Genomic DNA, 20,322 nt, shown 5'->3' with positions numbered 1-20,322 from the left:
GAATTCATTTAAATGGAACAAACCAGATGTCGCAGCCGAGCTCATTCTTTGTTTCAGTGTTTAAAAACATTTCTTGTTCCTGGTGTTTTCATTAATAACACTTTTTGTCACTGAATGTTACTAATGATGTGATTAATATACATTAATGTTTTCATTAATATGTCGATTTTTCCTTTTGATCCTTTCAGGTCCTTTTCCTGAGATGACTCTATGTGACTGACCAGGATTTGCTTCAGTTCTGATCCTTGAAATTAAAATCTCTCATTTGCATCGTGATTTATTGTTTGTCCCCAGTTCTGCGTCATTGTGATATCACTGAGGGAAATGATGACCAGATCGGTGGTGCATGGATAGGAAGTAACACTGTGCTATTTTTAGCTGCTTACCTCAGATTGATGATAATGCGCTGTCATGGGCAGAGCAAGTCCTATTGTTCGTGTGTGATCGCATAGACTCGTCCCTATCAGAGATGGGCGCTAGAAGCAGTTTGTGAGGATGCAGGGTGAGTCCACTGCGGAAAGCATTGTGACTGGACAGGAAAGTTCAAAGACCTCAGGCTTGCTTTGGTAACGACCAGTGCAGTGCATTCGGGGGGTTATTTTGGCACACTGGGTTCCCTGAGCATAGAAAAAATTCAATGCCCCTTGAGGAAGTTATGACTCACCATTAATCATGTGCCTCATCACATGAGTCAAGGTGTTAAAAAAAAGGTGTGGGTCATTTTCAGCAGAGGTTTTGGGTGAAACCATCATGTGAGAAATGTATTACAAAAAGTACCCAAAGTTTAATGTGGATCCTTTTTATCATTATCATCATTATTGTTACTATTAATGATTAAAAAAACAAAATCATCGCAGTAAATGGGCTGTCGGCTGACAGAAAAGGTTTGATATCCACTGTCTTAGTCTGTAATAAAGGTGACTGTGCAGATTAATGTAAACTGTGTATGGAAACATATTATTAAGGCTGGAATAGCGGTAGTGCAGGTCACCTACTGATTGGAAGGTTGGTGGTTTGATCCCTGGCTGCTCCAGCCTGTGTGCCAAATATCCTTGAGCAAGATACTAACTCCAAGTTTCTCTCTGATGTGTAAATGTTTGATAGAAACCACTTAAGCCTAAAAAAACGCTATATAATAACTTTATGGCAGGTCACTCGGCGCTTAAGACATCAGCTTGCAAAGTTTCATATTGTTTATGTTTCCGAAAAGGTTTAAGTGCTTTGCCTAGATTATGTTTATGTTTATTCTGAACAGTGCAGACTGCTGGAGCTTAGTCACACATACACTGTGACACACAGCATACTTTTGTACTCTGTTGTACTTTTCAGACGCCCACGGGTTGTTTGCTTTTGTTTGATGTACCTGTTAGAGTCAGGTTGTGATGTTGCTCAGCAGGTGTTCAGCGGATGTAAGACGGCTGATGTCAGTATCTCCATGTGCGCGACAATCGCTTTTAAGTTCAGCGCAGTTTGGGAGTGTAACGTTAAAATTTAACACTGTTTATACGAAACTGTCCCTACAGTGTCTAACTCAACCGCTGTCACTGCTGCTTCACTAGAAAAAGCTATCATGATTCTTTATCATCAGCGGTGGCAGCAAAGTCAGGATGAGTCACATTAAAGGCTTACTGATAACATGAAAATCAAACACTGTGTGCTCAAACTGCCAGTTATCTGAAACTAAACAGCGGCAAGACAAAGGAAAAACTTGGCCTTTAAAATCCCACAGATAACGCAGGGATGATGAGGAAAAAGGAAGAAGAGAGAACTTTAAACCCTTTTAAAGAGAAATGATTTCCAGACTTTCCCACAGTTTACCAGATGTATGTATTTGAGAAACATGCACTGGAGCAACCCAGGCTCTGCCTCAGGTTTTGAATATTTGTAGATCTAACTTTTTGTAAATGAATTACTTTTCATTTTTCAAGAGTGATAAAAAAATCTACAATAAAAGTAATTCAGTGTTGCTATAGGAACCAGCCAACTGAACTCTGAGTCTCAAAAGCAGATGTGAAACCTTTGAGGCAACACTAATATAATTTATGTTTGACATTATTACTTGAAAAAAAATAATTTTAAAAGCAAATCTCCTAGACTTCGGCATGCTTATTTACATGTGTATGCTTTACAAAGGATGTTCATCTTAAACATGGTCCAAGATGAAACATTGAGGTTCACTGTGTCGTGATTTTAGCCAGAACAAGTGGATCCAAACGCAGACGCAGAGACACCAAGCAAGTTTCCAAGTATTTATTACAATGACTGGAGTTAGACTAGATGCCAAAGGGACTCACACCAAGGGCAGAGGTGGAGAGCAGGTAGGCAGGTACATTCTTCTAGAGGTGACTTGATTTTCCAGAGTGACCAAACTTTTTCCTACAACTCAAGCTGTAACGATGTGGTGGATGGAACAGCTGAGTGGCTGAACCGGTTGTGTCAAATAGTCGGAGGATGAGAACAGGAGCTTGTGGAAAGACATGCCTCATGGACATATTTTCCCTCATAATTCTCTGAAATTAGATAGTTTAGATTTCGCCCTTGAAGAAGAAGGGAACCAGCTAATGTCAGAGAGTAAGTGGACTCTGGGGCTACACCAAGACCCAGCTTAAGGCGAATAAGGATTATTTTGAATGTAGGATCATACAAAGCTGCTCTAGTGGGCTATGAGAAAAAGATATAGAGTTGGAAATTATCAAAACAGATTCTTAAGAATTCAGTTTATATCTCCATTACATGAAAAGTGGCCACTGTAGACGCAGACATAGACTGCTTCTGCTCTGACCTTCACCCGGATAAGCATTACAAAACGATAGATGTCCAATGAATACACCAGATTTTTGAGCCTCTGTTTGTACACAGGTGGTGGAGAGTTACCTGTTTGCCTAACTGTTTATGGTTTAGTGTTTGTGGTAAGGACATTCAGCTTTCCTTACTGATAACAGATGGGACACAGAAGGGCTGTATAATGGTGATAAAATGTGACCAGGTGATTGACTCTGGATCAGCCTGTGTTTACATTGATTAAAACCATTTCCATCACTATGAAGACACAACCACACACACACTCGCACACTGTGTTTTTGTATACTTGTGAGGACACACACTGTCCTTCATGACTCCCGATTTCTCTTAATCTAACCTTTACTGTGACCAAACAACTGATCCCAGCTTCAAATAAGTCCCTAAGCCAAACCCGAGTGTGTTTGCTTTCTATCTATGAACACTGTGTAAAGGAACTCTGAGTTCCTCTTGCATTTTTTCTTACATGACAGTGTGAATGTATAGCCTTTACTGTGAAACTCATTCATTTTGGGCTCTAAACCAGCTAAGCTGTCCTGAATCCACCCTTTTCCTGACTGTTTGGATCAGGTCATTGCAGTGCTGAAAGATGACCTGCTACACCAGTCTTGACCACACACACAGACACACTCAAACACAGTTTTCCTGCCAAACTTGGGTCAGCTTGGCCAGGGGACAGCATACTGGCCCTTTCAGGGTGCCCTCGCCATGGAAACTATTTGTGTCATGTTGCCGCCACACCATGTGACAAATGACAGTGTGCAGACATTAAACAGACCGGCACACACTGCTGACCGTGATCCTTTACAAACAGTCGTTTGTTAATGTAGTTACGAGCAGAGTTAAGTATTTAAGTATTTATTTGTGTAGCAATCATATAAAATATGGCTTCATAAGAGAAGTTTAATCAATGTGAAAAATTGTTGATTATTAATTATTAATGACTTTATAGTGACTACATCATCATCTCACTAAATGCTGGTATGCTGTTAATAAATGATTGAGTAGAAAGCAGTAAAACAACGGACCAATGGGAGAATATTTAACAGCAAAGAAGAGCTTGAGGTTCAGATAAATGTTGTGTTTTTGGTGTTAAAATAAACTTTTAAAATGCTTTTTAGTTTTCTAAAATTAAAAAACAAACAAACCACTTTTTACCACTAGAGGTCCTCAGTGGGTCAGTTTGGGCTGACTTCATAACAAACTCTTGTGCTGCTCTTTCATTTATTCTTGCAATCCCTTCCACTCTGATCCGTTGACTAAAGACAAAACCCCTGATCTGTCCAGTAAACACACGTCATCGTGTTCCTAACGGCCTGCCAAGTTTCACCTCCCTCTGTTTGCTTTCATTGATCTGACGCGGGTATTCCTTTTTTCCCCCTTTCCTTCCAGGACCTCAGGCTGAATGCATGTACACTGCTCCCTTACAGCTGCTGACTGGATTTGAAACCAGAACAAACTTCATGACCACCTGCTTTTCCTTATTAAGTTTAGTTAGATAAAACCAACGGGCAAGAAAAGAGAGAGCCACTACACCTAAACTAATTCAGAATAATGAGGGCTCTGTCTCACAGAGCCAACTCTCTGATGGGATGGAGGAAAGGAAGGGGAAAGAAAATCTAATAAAGAATTTACTTTTTTTATGAGATGTGTTCAAACCCACAAAACAAATATCAGTTATTTAAGATAATTTCCGAACAATTTATCCGGCTGCTTGAAAAAGCTCTAAATCCACCAAGAGATCATTTTAACAAAATAACAAGGGTTATTTTTTTTAAATTATGAAACTATCTTCGTTGATTAGCTTTAATGGATGGATGTTCCTGATGACGCCTCGGGGATTTGTGTACTTTCGTGATCCCAGGAGCTCTGCCTGTCTAGGGCAGTTGGCCCTAAAGTGCTATATAAAAATAAGTCCAGTCTAGTCATCTCACCTGCAAGTATCTCTTGGCCAGATCTTGGTACATGGTCCTATGTGGACGCACCATCTGCATTAGGTGCCATACAGAACTGGTACAATGTGGACCCGGCTGATGAAATTGGATCCTTGAACATTGTCGTTTGGTAGGGGGCTTGGAGTAGAACTATTACTCCACCATACTGAAAAGAGCCAGCTGGGGTGGTTTGAGTGTCTGAAAAAGCTCCATCGTGGGGACCTCTTAGGTGAGGTGTTCGATGTATGTCCGATTAGAAGGAGACCTGCCGGAGAGATTATGTCTCTGACAGGGAATTCTGGGCATCTCTGTCACCTGCATGACCTCGACTGAGACAAGCTGCAGGAGATAGATGAATGGATGCTGTTAATTTTTTTAATTAAAGAGACTTCATCCTTGAGCAAACAATCTATATCGACCTGGTAAAAGCCTACACACGGCTCACACAATGTGGCATGGGTAGCAAACAGTCATTGGGCAACCTCTTAACCCAAAAACAGTTACGCTGATGATGATGATGGTGATGATTAGGAGGGCGATATTTGATATGTGGTTTTACAACTTCAGGATATTTATAAATAGGAACATCTATATTAACAAGTAACGGTAACATAGAAGGCAACTTAACTGACCTAATTCTAAAATAAACCACCTGCAGCTTGAAGAGCCGTCACAAACCCATCTTTAAAAATAGATCACACATCAAGTGGTTGATGTCACAACTGCCACCCGGAGTTTGAATGCAGCTAAATTCAAATAATTGAGAGATTATTACTTATTATCTGAAACTAAACCTTTGTCGTCATATCTGTCTTTAAGTACCAGCATCAGGGCAAATTTCACTTGGGTTTTGCTCATATCTTGTCTATAAAAAGAAATAAAATAATACATTTAGTCCAAGACTGTTTTTGACCCAGTGAAATTGTCCTCTGTAGTTGGAGTCCACTGTGTCTGTGCACCCAGCTGGATCCCAGCTGGTGGATAATCAGCACTTGCCACAATCACTTATGTAGTTATGGGGTGAGGCTGAATTCTAGCACAGTGCAGCCACGGGCACAATCTGATGTTACTGCTGGTGTCGCTCCTAAAGCATCGTAACCCGTCTGAACCATCACTAGTTTGTGATGGTGTAGTTTTAAAAAAGGCTCCACATGGCAAAAGAAAAGGTTTGCCTCCAGAAAGCAAAACCAGGATGGCTTTTCTTTGATGGTTACTGCTATAAGAGAGGCTGTGAACTTCTTATAAACCTAAATAGCCTGTAATCAAAAATAAGTCCACTAAATCTAAAAAAAAAAAAAATGCTTTTGATTTCAGGAAATGTTAAAGGTCAAAGTCATGTGCTTGGCCTTTCAGCCCCATTATCCCATCTTTGAATGGACTTTGTCACGGTGCAGGTCTGCTGCTACAAAGCTATGCAATGATGGTCCTGGAGTTATAGGAGCAACACCACACACACACAAACACACAGAGGAGCCATAAGTGAATCAGACTGCATACATAAGTTGCACGTTAAGTTGAGGGTTTTCACTATGAGGTGTGGACCTGACTTTGAAACAGAGGACAATACACACTCATATAGTAGGGACTGAAGTATGATCTACTTTATCTTCCTTTTTGACTCTAATGGGGATCATAATTCACCAAGTGAATAACATGTTTCATCAAATAAAACGAGCAACTGAGAGCATAAAGTCATCGGGAGAGTGTTTGATGAGGTCATAGATTCAATGATCTGACAGCCGTTTTCCCACAGATTTCTATATAGTCAGACGTCTTAAAACCGCTCTCTGATAGGCATGAGAAAGAATGCAGATTTAATGGCTTCGCTACATCCATCCTTTGTATACAGTCTTTCTTCACCCTATACTATAAGTCTGATAAATTTGCAAACCATATCCACCATCGGCTAGCGCGCACCAGAACAAGAGTTATATTTTTTGTATTTTCTAATTAGCTTTTAAATTTATTCTCTTTAATTTCAGAGAGTTTCTAGAGTGGGCTGATGAAACTGTTTAGTTTTACTTGAATTATTATAATATGCAGGGTGCTTTTGAGGGGTAGATTTAAGAAGTTCAGCAGGTTTTAAGACGCCAGTTCACTCCATCCAGTCTCAGTGAATAAATTGTCGATTTCCACTTTTTATTTTCAACTAACTAAAATATGCAGCAAAAGGTGTATTGAACTTAACTCAGATACATAGGCAGATGCACATGAACTCTGCCAACTGCTGTTTTAAGAAGGAGCATTGAGTTTTAATTTCCCACTCAGACTTCTTGTGTGGACTCATCCATCTGTTAAACTGCTGCTCCTGCTGCCGCTGGTTTCAGCCTGCTGGCCTCAAGCCTGTGGCCTGTTTACAGAGCAGGTTGTGTTCAGAGATGCGTCGCCGGGGAAACCACCCTGCTGAACTTTTGTTCCCGTGTCCGCTGACTGTGGCGGCGGCAGCAGCAGTAGTAGTCATGTGGAGAGAAAAGCCCGCGAAAAAGTCAGCAGCCAATTGGAAAGGGGGAGGAGGGGCTGAGCTAGCCGAAGGGAAACAGAAGCAGCTGGGAGAGAAAGTGAGAGTGTGTGTGGGTGGTCACGCTGCAAAAAGTTGAGTTACAGTGCTGACGCGCTGTGTGAGGACATTTTTACACACATGATGAACAGCAATCACAAATGACCGATGACTCGGATTAGTACATGATCATATAAACTGTGTATGCATGAATGAAAGTTATTACCACTTATATCCAACCGAGGGTCAAAGAAGCTGGCCCTATTCATGTTGTCCCTACTTAAATGCTAAATACTTAAATAGTACTACACTAGACTAGTACTTAAATAGTGGTTCTCTACTCTAACTGAGCACTTAAAGTGCTTTATTTATTTTTTAAAAAGGGATTCCCCCACCCCAGTCACATTCACATATTTCATTATTCTGTGCCTTAAGTGGACTGATGAATGCTTGGGAAGCAATCTGGAGTTCAGTAACTTGCCTTGAGGACCTTACATATGGACTGGAGGAGTTGGGAATCAAAACACTGACCTACCAATTAGTATACAGCTAGTTGTTTACAAAACTAGCTGTGTCTACCACCTGAAATACAATTTGCGACCAAGTTTACAATGGAAATAAACCACAACAAAGTTAATGCATGTTTTTCAAATTATTACCCACTTTTATATTAATCAGTCTGAGCAGTGAGGTAAAATGAAAGCTGTCAGTTGTTCTTTTGAGATATTCATAAAATATTCTCTTCAGTGTAAAAAGAAAGCAAAAATAAGCCTCATTCTCCAGTTCAGCATCACCTTCATCACACAGCACAAGTTATCTATTTGCAAGCGCTTACAGATTGAAACTGTTAGATTCACTCAGATAAAAACAGTCTGGAAAGTCTTAAAGCTTTAAAATGAGGATGCAGCTGCATGTTATTTAAATTTGTTGACGGAGCAAAACTAGCAGCATCCTGTGGTGCAAATCCTCACAGTGACGGGACGAAAACATTTAAGAAGCATCCAAACTGATGCAATGTTTGACGTACTTTTAAAAGCATCTTATTAGAAAATTCATGCTTTTCATAATCTTCCTTTTTAAATGAGGTTCCAATGAGGTCTTTGTTAATATTTGTGCAGCATGCTCGTCGCTTTTTACAGTGTAGATTTTCATTTTACATTTTCCCGCCACTGAGAAGCTTCTGGAGCCCTTTGAAGAACGCATTCCTCCAAGGGAGAGAGCGAGAGGGAGGGAGAGGGTGTGTGTCTTTCATTCACAAATGTGAACATGTTCGTGGGATGAACAGGAGCCGTTTCTCTGTGTGTGTTCGTTTTGCCCTTAAGAAAAAAAATGCTGGTTGAGTTTCGCCTGAAAGTGAAGCTGCAGGGGAGGAACATGCTTTACGTGTGTGATGTGTGTGCAGCTGTACGTCTGCCTTTGTGAGAACTCGGTTCACTTTTAGACCTCAGGAATGAGGAAAGTGGAGCTAATTTTCTGACAGAGCGCTGGGGTCAGGTTAGGCGTATGTGAGGGTAAGGTTTCGGTTGAGGCATTCAGTTGTGTTAGAATAGGGGATCCATTATGTGCCTCTGTGTCCTCACAGCTATAGAAAGGCATGTGTGCATGCGGCGTTCATGTGATGCGAACGTGATAGTCAGGAAGTGAAGGTGTGACAGCAGCAGCAGAGTTTTATCAGAAATACACACACACACACACACACACACACACACACACACACACACACACACACACACACACACACACACACACACACATGCAGGATAATGTTTAAAAGGACAAATCAGCTGACACACTGAAGTCACCCAACCTCATTACTGAATAGGGCTGCATATAAAGGATATAAAGAATATAAAGAAGTGTTGTTAAAAGCTGGCAGAAATAACTCACAGATATGTTCAGATAACACTTTATTAGTGATAACACCATAACCACTGCAGAGTTGTGCTGTCACTGAATTTGAGTGCAAGAGTCATGTAACATCTCGTGCCAGTGTGCCACATCCAGAGCTGATTTAAGACAGTGTATGTGACTTCAGAAACTGTTAATGGAGTTTCAGAACATATATTACATAGATTACTGTGCAAAGGTCCCAAACCACCACTCATTTTGTTATGCGTTGCTAAGGAAATTGAAAATAGGTGAAATGCAGTAAATAAGGCAAAAGTTTTTGAAAATCAGTATTTGGTATGGCCACCTTTATTCTTTGACACATCCTGAACTCTCTTCCTCAAGGTGTCAGGTCATGTGAGGACTGACTCCCTGCTGGACTCCCACCCTCAAGTGGTCACTAAAAGAACTGCAGATAAAAGTTATAGATACAATAGTTCATTAAAATTTTTCAATGATTTAAAATTGATTTTAAATTTTCTCTTTTTTTCTCAAAAAGAGAAACAGACACCATGCAGCATGAGTCACTTGGACATAAGCAAGTTTCTGCTGTGTAAACTACTGTTTCTAATGTCTTACAATATCTGAAACATCTGCTGTGTTACTGTACTTATGCACTTGGGCCCTGATACAAAGACACAACAAAAATGTAAGTGAATTGTTAAATAATCCTCAATAAGACTTAAAGCTAACTGAATAACTTTTGTGGCACAGAAGCAAGAACCAGCACAGCTGTGTTTGTGTGTCCTTGCAACACTGTATCACATGCTGAATCTCTGGTGTGTTCTTAGCAGCACGTGGGCACATGTGGCTCACATGTGGCTCACATGTTCATGTTTCACCTCAGTCACTTTCACTCTCACACACACACCTACACACACACACACACACGCGCACACCTCAAAGTAAAGACGCTGACAGAAAGATATATTCTTTAATTTTTCCCTCTTCCACTGATTTGAAATGCATTTATGTTGCATCATGTTGCTTCACATTTTTGTACCTTGCTTGCTGAACCTGGTTGACATCATTGTCTCACTCAGTCTGTCATTGTTTGAGCAGCTGGTGGAGAAATGTTCAAAGGTTTCATTCACCAGAACTTTCCAGGAAAACTCGATGTAACGTGTGAAGTCCAGGTCAGCTGAACAGAGGCTGGAGAGCCTGACCCTCCACAGACCTCACAAACACAGAGCCGACTTTAAAAGTTTAAATAATGGTTAACTACTGAGGAGTTACACACTCTTCTGTGTCGCGAAGGTTGAGACTTTGAAGCATGTCCATCTCTTGCCAGTTTCCTAACTGGTCTCTCTATATATTTTTTATTTTTACTAAGTGGTACATAAATTTAATTTCTACACTTCTGAATTCAGAATTTTTCACTTCTTTTCAGCTCATGATGGGCTTTGACCTGTTAAGTTCACTTTAAAGTGCAATGGCAATCATGCATGCTGATGCTGAAACAAGATCTTGTACTGACACTTCGGCTGAAAGACTATTCCCTGAAGTTGTGTTTTTTGGAACATGGCAGTTTTCTTGATCCTGCTTGTACAGGATTTCTCAATATTCCCGACCCCACTGGAAAACATTCTTACTGTTCACGCCAAAACCGTAGACTGCAGTGGAATTTATGTCTTCTTCCATCCCACGGTGAAAACATGCTATATCACTGTGAAGCACTGACAATACTAACTCCAGTGAGAACACAACACAGAATATCTGTCCCTGGATCCATGCATATATATGTATAACCTCTCTTTGTGAGTACAATCATTAACATAATACATTTTCCAGCCTTTTAACCCAACAACTAAGAGGTAACTATCCTATTTTAGAGACCCACTTTTCCCCCACTTGTTGGTTCATTGTATTCACTCACTGGTTAGATTAAGGGACTGGGTTAAAAGACAGCCCTTCGCAACAATAACTCGTTTTGTTGACAGATGGTAAGTGGTAAATTAAGAGTGGATCTCCGTTGATCCTGTAAAGCAACAATGGTCACAGCACAGACTAAAGGACACCGTGTCCATAATTTACAAACTGGTATTAACTGACATCCTGGGGATGAGAACAAGCTGCGCAGGAAGGTTGGTACTACAGTGTTTGCCATCTAAATCATTGAAGGAAATGTAAACATACACACACACACACACACACACACACACACACACACACACACACACACACACACACACACACACACACACACACACACACACAACACACCCAGCTGAATTTCTCATCAGGGCAATACACTGCACACATGTGCCAAGTTTGTGTATGCAGAATTAGAAAGATGCACACACACATGCTCATATATTAAAGATTTGCATATTACACACACAAACACACACAGAAACACACACACGCACACACACACACACACTCACACACACACACACACACACACACACACACACACACACACACACACGGACGGTTCAGGTTTGGCCCATCAAAGACAAATATGGCTGTTAACATTTCAGGGCAGCAAATTAAGTGAAATGACATTTAATTAATATTTAATGATTGCAACACTAATTATATTTTTCCAACAAGCACTGTAATAACTTTCTGCTGTATTTGTCACACTATGAGAGATGGCCATAAGAAAATATTGGTCTCAGTTTGTGATTACGTACAATGTCATTATGTAGAATGGTGGGATGATGCGTTATTGATCAGCATCTCTGTCACCGTTTGGAAAGTCAGCAAAATGATGAGCAACTGTTGGTCACAGAGTTGAGAGCTTTCATTACAAACCTACAATCTACAACTTCTTGTCACCAGGTGCATCTTTTCAGGCGTGTTTCCTCCAATTGGCTCATTCAAATGGAGTTTATGCATTTCAGGGAGGTGGAGTGATTTCTAGAACCCATTTCTCGCCCTGATGATGCTGTTATCAAGCCGTTTAGTCTGAATCTTAAATTTAAGTTTCGTTCTTCTAGTTTTCATGTTTTATTTTTTAACATTTTTGCTTTTTTATGCTGATTCTAAAAGAAAACACATGGACTTCCTTGGAAACCCATAAAAACTGCTAAAATATTGAAAGCAAGGCACCACATTGTGAGGCCACAGTTTGCCTCCATGTTTAAAATTTTGGTGATATGTAAGATTTATTGTCATATTCATACAGACATATTTGTACTCGTAGTTACATTACATCTGTCGCAAAGTTGTAGACGTGGTTTAAAAAGTTACTTTCTTTAAGGGGTAAATAACTAAACTAAATTGCTTTTTGTTAAAGTTTTGTTAAAGTAATGCACAATGTGTACACAATGGAAATATATAGAATTTCTCCAGAATTAAATTAAGTGCAAGAAAGGAAAAAAACAGACAGTTTCTGCATTATGACACCTCTGTCTGTGGTTGTAACTGTTTCTGTGGCAGGATGCCATGGTATGTTTCCGGGAGTAGTGCTATGGGTTCAAACCCCTGATTGAGTCAGATAATTTGGGCTCTCCTCCCTCAGCAACAACCAACCATCTGCGCTGAAGCAACACAGGCTCCAGTCAACAAATGCTCACACTCGGTAACATAATCAGTTGGGCAACCTGCACATTTTCTGCAGCCAGCTTTGCATCTGTTTTAAAACTCACTTTCAGGTTGTGGTTGGAAAAAAGAGTGACTCTACTAAAGTTAGGTAACAGCTTGAGGTTTGGAAAGTAAGCTACACATTTCAGGATGTTGTATCATGAAAATTCATTTTTCAGTGGTTTTAGGACTCAACATATTCTGAATATTTAAGTTTGAGCTTCAAGTCCCCCTCCATGCTTTTTCTGCTTTTCTTTATATACTGATTAAAATTTCATATAATGTGTCAAACACCCCAAATTACTCTAAATGTTGATTTTTTTTCTGCTTTTAGCTTTCTATGATGTCATTGAGAGCACATGCCCCCTGTATGGCTGTCTCTGGCAAGGTGGCTCCATCTCCCGCCCACCTGCTGTTCATTTTTATTTGTGGAGGATTAGCCAATCAGAAGAGACCTTAAAGGGAAGGCGGGATTAACCAGGGAGTAGCTAAAGCACACAGTATAAAAGATTAAGTATAAAAGTCAAAGCTTCTGAGTTTGAAAAATGAAGCTGACCCATGAGCTAAACCTGCATTCTTAGTAATGGCCATTAGTGGGCGATAGCCATGATTGCAAAAAGACTTATTGTTCTAAAGAAGTCTATAGGAAAACGTTCCTCTGTCCGGACCTCAGTAATCACTTTCCGGCATAATAAGTTTTACTCATATTGGGGCATCGTGTTAATTTCTGTCATTCTGAATGTCAGAGTGAAGAACTATCCAGGATGTGCTCGTCTAATGACTTGTGATTGACAAGTCTCACCTTGAGGCTTCATATATGGACTAAACAGTGGGTGACACCACAGTAGCTTTAACATTACAAACCACATCATCCTTTTTAGTGTGTATGCTAAAGCAGCTTGTTTTAGACAGAAGATGAACCTATTGCCTGCTCCAAGGTTAAGAATCAGAAAATTATGGAGGAATCACTCAAACCTCTTCAAGTAAATTCCAGTAAATTTACTGTAAAATTGTGGCTGAAAGAGCCTGTTAACACCCAAACCAGGAAACATTAGCCTGTCATGTTTTTCTGCGCAGTGGAGGTTCAGCTGTTGGTGGCCAGCATCTCTCTCTACTCATCATCATTGTAAACATGTGGGTAAGTGTACTTTCCCTTTTCCCTTTGCTTACTGTATCTGTAATGTGAATTAACATGGCATTTGTTGAGTGCTCTGTTTGCATCAGCTCATGATTGAGCAGCTAAGCCACAATCAATTGAAAGTGTGTATATCTGAAGTATAAAAAACCTTTTTTTCTAACAAATTAAACTTTATTTTTGGAACAATGTCAAATATTGCTCAAATCTGGGTTTTTTTCACCCTAATTGTCCCTTTCGTATATAAATAAAAGGATTTGAAACAACAACCTGGATTCCTTTCTAGATGAAGATGCTTAGTTTCCAGACTTGCTTATTGAAGAACTTTGTCAGCAAGATTGCTCCTTTATAGTCTATAGTCTATCATGAGCTATCAGTTATCACGAGACAACTGTCAAGCAGCATCAGGACAGAACTGCATCAAACTGTCTGTCATGGCTGTCAGGAGCAGGAGCCATGACTTTAGAAAATACTGTTAGAAATCATCTTCTAGGATTTGTTTTTTCTAATGGAGCAACTTAAATAAAACAAAATGATGCCTTCAAATACTTTCAAGAAACCCGTGGGCTCATGATGATCCTGTCCTGAGCTGACATGGACAAATTAGGTCAGGGTCAAGCTCAATTTACACCCTTTGTTTTAATAAATAAAGGCTCTCAGTCACACACAAACACAAAGCTGCATGCAGTGCAAAAATGTAAATGCTAACTTCTTTGACTACACGCTTTCTTAGCACATGATAGAATCTTAACACACACGGTCACCACTATGACCTTTTCCAGGTACACTGTGTACATGCACACCTAGTAACACATTAACTCAGAGTGTTGCTTGTGCAGCTCCAGAGCGCTGATGTGGACACACCAGCTGACAGAGTGACTGTTGAAAAAAGACAGCACTACAAGCACAGCGCGTCTAAGCTGAGGGTGCAGCTAGAGTAACAGACACACTGAAATAGTATCCACTCCCAGGTAGAGATGACCTGTCACACGCTGCAAGAAGCAAGTCCAGTATCTGGCTGAAAGCAACCAAAATCATCCAGAGTGAATGACAAAGCAAAACCTTGCAACTCCTGTTTTTAATGTTGCATGGGAAAAATGGTTTCTCTGAGTGGCAATTTATTTTTTTATTAAATTCTTTGGTAGCACTTATAATAATGTCACATTATTAAGCATTATTAGGGTATTAGCAAGTGCCTATATAGCATTACTCCTCCTTAGTATACCATTTATAAATATCGATATATTATTATGACTATGATTATGATTATAATTATTACTAGCAGTGCTCTAGTAGCAGTGATAGCTGTACATGGTGTAACAGGAACAGATTTATAAATGTATTTCTAAATGACACACTAAGAAGGAGTAATGATATATAAATGATGAATTAAGCACTTGCTAATACTCAGTGTTGGGAAGGTTACTTTTAAAATGTATTCCATTACAGAATACAGAATACATGTCCCAAAATGTATTCTGTAACGTATTCCGTTACGTTACTCAATGAGAGTAACGTATTCTGAATACTTTGGATTACTTAATATATTATCATGCTGTTTACAACTACGTGAATGTACTATTGCTGTGATTTATTACTGTTACTGAAGGTCCGCGTCTCCGAACCGTAGTAAAGGGACCTCTGGCTAATACAGTGGGTTCTGTGTCGGGCTCGTAGCCGAAAACTAGCTTTACTTTGTTGTCTGGGTCAACTTTGCTAGCGAGAGACAGAGAGAGGCATTGAAAGGCTGCTCTAACGGGACTTATTGTTTCAGAGGAAAACACGAACACGGTGTACAGTCGAGTCTTAATAGCTTACTTACAACTGGGCTCGTCAGGCACTCTTCTTAGCTGCAGTGGTTATTATTATATTTACATGCTTCCAGCTCCCGTTTTTTCCTTTTCCTCGTACTTTTCCTTTTTTCTCCCTCCCTCGCTCACAGACACATAACGTGTATGGCAGTCCATTCTCCCTGCAGCACGGACTACACTGCCTATGATGCTACATTCTTTAGAGCTATACCTGTAGCATTCTGCCTGTTAGCTTAGCACAACAACAACAAAAAGGCCTCTCTCACCCAGGAAACACACAGAGCGAGAGCGTCACCCTGTAACCATGGCAACCGTAACACTGCCGCCTGGGACAACAGAACATAACTGTCAAACAAAACCCAAACAGGCCTGACCCGCCACAATATGAAACAGGGAAGTACCGCCGTGTAATCCATTTATTTCAACAAAGTAACTGTATTCTAAATACCACCTTTTTAAACGGTAACTGTAACGGAATACAGTTACTCATATTTTGTATTTTAAATACGTAACGGCGGTACATGTATTCCGTTACTCCCCAACACTGCTAATACTGTACTAAAGCTTGATAGTGTGACTTTATTATAAACCGCTACAAAATCTTCTCATTAGACACTTGAGAGGGGGGCATTGTCTGGTGGGGTTCATTCATGTGAAGATAAGAACTTTTGCTGTAGATGTTCTCTCCAAACAGCAACAACCAGTAACTACTGAAGAAGAAGGAAAACAAAAGCTATCAATACTTTACTCAGTTTTCTGGTTCAGATTCCACATTTATAGATTTAATATTAATGTTTTAACTGATGCTAACAAGTTTGGTAAGCTTATCCATGGTGGCCAAAACCATTCCTTGTAACAAGCTGCAAAAACCTGTATTTTTGGAGCCAGTTTGGCACTTCCTCACAGGTTTCTTCTTCTTCTTCTTCTTCTTCTTCTTCTTCTTCTTCTTCTTCTTCTTCTTCTAGCTGCATAGGTTTTTGCTTGGCCCCAGCATACAGTTTTTAACATTTGATTATATTTTTTAACAGTTTGGCTGTTTACGAGGGTATTCATATAACAACATCACTCTGGACATTACGTACACTACCATGTGAGCAGCACATTATAAACAGTACTACTCAACTGAAAACATAGAAACTAAAAACAAAAACAGTGAGAGATAGGGGTCAGGGAAACAGTACACAGATGGTTTATAACGCAACAAAGTAACAGAAAGCAACGAGTCATTGTCTTATGCTATAGAAACTTTTATGTTACTCTCAGTAAGTGGTGGCACATGGCTCCCCGTCATTGACCCTGCTGGAGGTTTCTTCCTATTAAAAGGGAGTTTTTCCTTACCACTGTCACCAAAGTGCTTTATGAAATGGGTTTATTTCTTTGTTGGGTTTTTTATCTGTACTATTGTATGGTCTTGACAATATAAAGCACCTTGAGGTGACCGCTGTTGTGTTTTGGCGCCAAGAGTGAATAGTTTCTCTATGGGTAGCCTGGACCTTTAATAAGAATATACCAGTCAGATATTTGAACATGATATTGGTCTGATCAGTGAGTCCATTTGTTCAGTTCATTTGTCGGTTTGTTGTTTTGTGTTTACTTCAACAGCAGCAGTGCAGAGGTTTCTAGCATGGATGAGGCTACCAACAAAGAGTGAGTCACGTGGAGGTATTTTCCCTTCTTGTCTTTGTGTGGTTGCAGTATCTTTGACTTAATCATAAACTGTGGTCGAGTCAGTTAATGTGACTGAAAAGCTGAGAAGACGAAGCTTTCTGTTTTGTTCACTCCAGTTTTTTTCATTTTTATCTGTGACACTTGTTGAAAACAAGACTCTCATTGCACTTAAAGAGATATAATGAATTCTCATGAAGTTGATAAAAACTTCACGATGAAACTAGCTTCCAGTAAACCCTCTCACACTGAGCTGACAGATGACTTGTGCAAATATATGTAACGCAGGTGTATTTGTTTTCTGTTTTTATATCTTGGGCCTGACATCATTTCCACTTTGTGTTTAAGTTGATATTAATGTTGCCTCACATATAAAAATAAAGTGCAATTTTTTTCTTCTGAGTAAATACAAAAATATATTAATTTAGTAAACAAACAAATAAAAGGATTGGTGCATATCTAGTCTTTAATGTCTGTGGGTGATGATGATAAGGGGAAGTTTGCCCTTCTTAATGAGCAGTGGAGATACTGCCCTTCTTTCTTATCCAGTGAGATGGTACTGAGGGACTTGAAATATACACTGGGGCGGTAGGTAGTGGGGGAAAGCCTCAACAAAATGACAATCCTTTTGTTTTGTGAACATACAAAGACAGTTTTTTGTTTCCACGCCTGTTCACCAAAAAAGTTGCACCTTTTTGTTTGATGACTCATTGTTGCTGAGGAGACCCACACCACGGTGTTATCTGCAACCTGAGAAAGTGGTTTGGACGGAAAATACAATGATGAATCACTAAAGTGAGTAAGCAGCTCATAGGGATCCTGTGCTCTTTGTGAGGGTCAGCGCCAATCCAACTTGCCCGAGGCCTCCCAGTCAGGAAAGTCCATGACTCAGTTACAGTGAGAGGTGTTGATGTCGAGTGAGCTCAGTTTTCCTGGGACGTACTGAAGCATGATTATGTTGCATGCTAAACTAGAATCTGTGAACAGTATTCTGACACAAGAACTCCAGAGGTCTTCAAATGTGATGAGGCTGAAGCAAGTGCAAGGAATATAGTGTCATCAGTAGAGTGAATGAATGGTTTCCAAACTGGAGAGAGTCCAGGGAGGTGGTTAGTGCAGACTGGTTTCAAGCCTAGCCTCCTGAAACAGAATAGGCTGCCGGGGGTGAATTTGAAACTGCCTGGCTCAGGTAGTTGTTGAAGGTGTCGGTCAAGACATCATCCAGCTAATCTGTACATCTGATCAGCACACTTACAGAGCAGAAGGTTTAGACATAAGTTGATTCCACACATGAACTCGAATCGGGTATGGATATGCAGTATTATAGTAGGAAATAGTATTCACACTACTGCAGTATTAGCTGTACTTTTCTTACACGACTACAACCTGACATCACTCAGACTTTGTAGCAGGGAGCTAGCAGGGTAAACACCGGATAATCTCACATGCAGCTGCATCCAAAAGTTAATGGCTGTTGTAATCGAGAAAAATCACAGAGAAAATCTTTTATGTGCAGTTTAAAAATGATCACTGACAAAAGAGAATAGAAAATCTCCACAGACATATATGATGTTTTAAAAAAAATCTTTATGTGGATTGTTTGCTTTTTGCTGTGTTGTGAACAAGTCATTCGTTGACATCAGTAATTAGTGGGCTTCATTTCTATGCCATTTACTTTCTGTAGCTTTCTGCGGAAAATTCACAAACCACTAGAGTCAAGCGAGAGAGTAGGTGAAAGTTACATTTATAATTCTCAATCTCATGTAGATATTGGAAAGAAACAACAACAAAAAAAATAATAATACATGGCAAATTTGAATAGAACTTGTTTATTTGAATATTTTGTTAATATTTTGCGTGCTGTGACTTGAAGGTCTTGGAAAACTAGCTGTAGTCCACATACATATCGTAACTCCAAATCTAAGTTGGGGACAAGCTTTGCTCTTATTTACGCTGTGATGGAAATGAAGACTACACACACACACACACACACACACACACACACACACACACACACACACACACACACACACACACTCACCTGTAAGTAAGATTTACAGGTGCGTTGATCCACACCTGCCAGGTTGTGACCGTTAGAGGGAAATTCTGTTCTAATGAAACAAAACTCCTTCCACTTCCTGTAACTGTCTATACAAACACAGCTGTTGTCTTAAGTATTAAAAGTGAGTTTAAATTAAGTCACTCAGATATGGATCTATCTCATTTTAATATTTCCAAAACAACAGTTTAACAGGTCATTTACCCATCCTGTAAGAAAGCCTTGATTCCTTGATTTCCTGCTAAATTTCTTGTTTTAGGTGCATTTTTAAAGTAATACAGAAAATATTGTTTTCACATGAACAAAGATCTCCACTAACTATTTCAGTGTTAGTAAAGAAGAATCATGAATGCTAATGAAATGAAATAACTTTTAATTTACTTTGTTAGCATGAGAATTATTGGCATCATTAGTATGTCAGCATGCACAACAGACACTGAATTGTAGGTGGTACTGGGAATAAATGTTTTCAGAGATTAGAACAGTTAAACAGGTGTGGGAGTGTTGGGCTTCACTGTATATTGTCCTAGTTAGTACTTCCTGTTCCTGCTCCTGGTCAGGTGGAAAAATATAACAGTTAAATGATTCACTACCAACAGTGCTGTCATTGTAATGATAGATTGGATATGGAGTTCCTTGCTTGTTAGGATGAGGGTGTGGAGCAGTAAAGAAAGTAAAAATCTTTTGATAAACAAGAATCGGATATCCTGTTTTAATAGTTGACAAATAAAAGTGACCTTAGAACATTTACCACTCCCTATTCACAACTCACTAACTGATATGTGTTTTATGGAGTATAACTCAGTGTACGGTACATTAAAGTTTGTTTTATCAGTAACATTTGAACTTACACATCTGAGAATGACATGCACAGCTGTGAATGTTTAAACATTATAAGGCACTAAATAAACAGTTTTAAGCACAGCTGAACCATAAAACATGTCACATTTAAAATGAAATGTACTGAAAAGCCTACCTAATGCAATTTAGCCATTAACTATTAA

The sequence above is a fragment of the Neolamprologus multifasciatus genome, chromosome 5 (assembly GCF_963576455.1).
Source record: "Neolamprologus multifasciatus chromosome 5, fNeoMul1.2, whole genome shotgun sequence".
Lineage (NCBI taxonomy): Eukaryota > Metazoa > Chordata > Actinopteri > Cichliformes > Cichlidae > Neolamprologus > Neolamprologus multifasciatus.
This window is presented reverse-complemented; position numbering follows the sequence as displayed.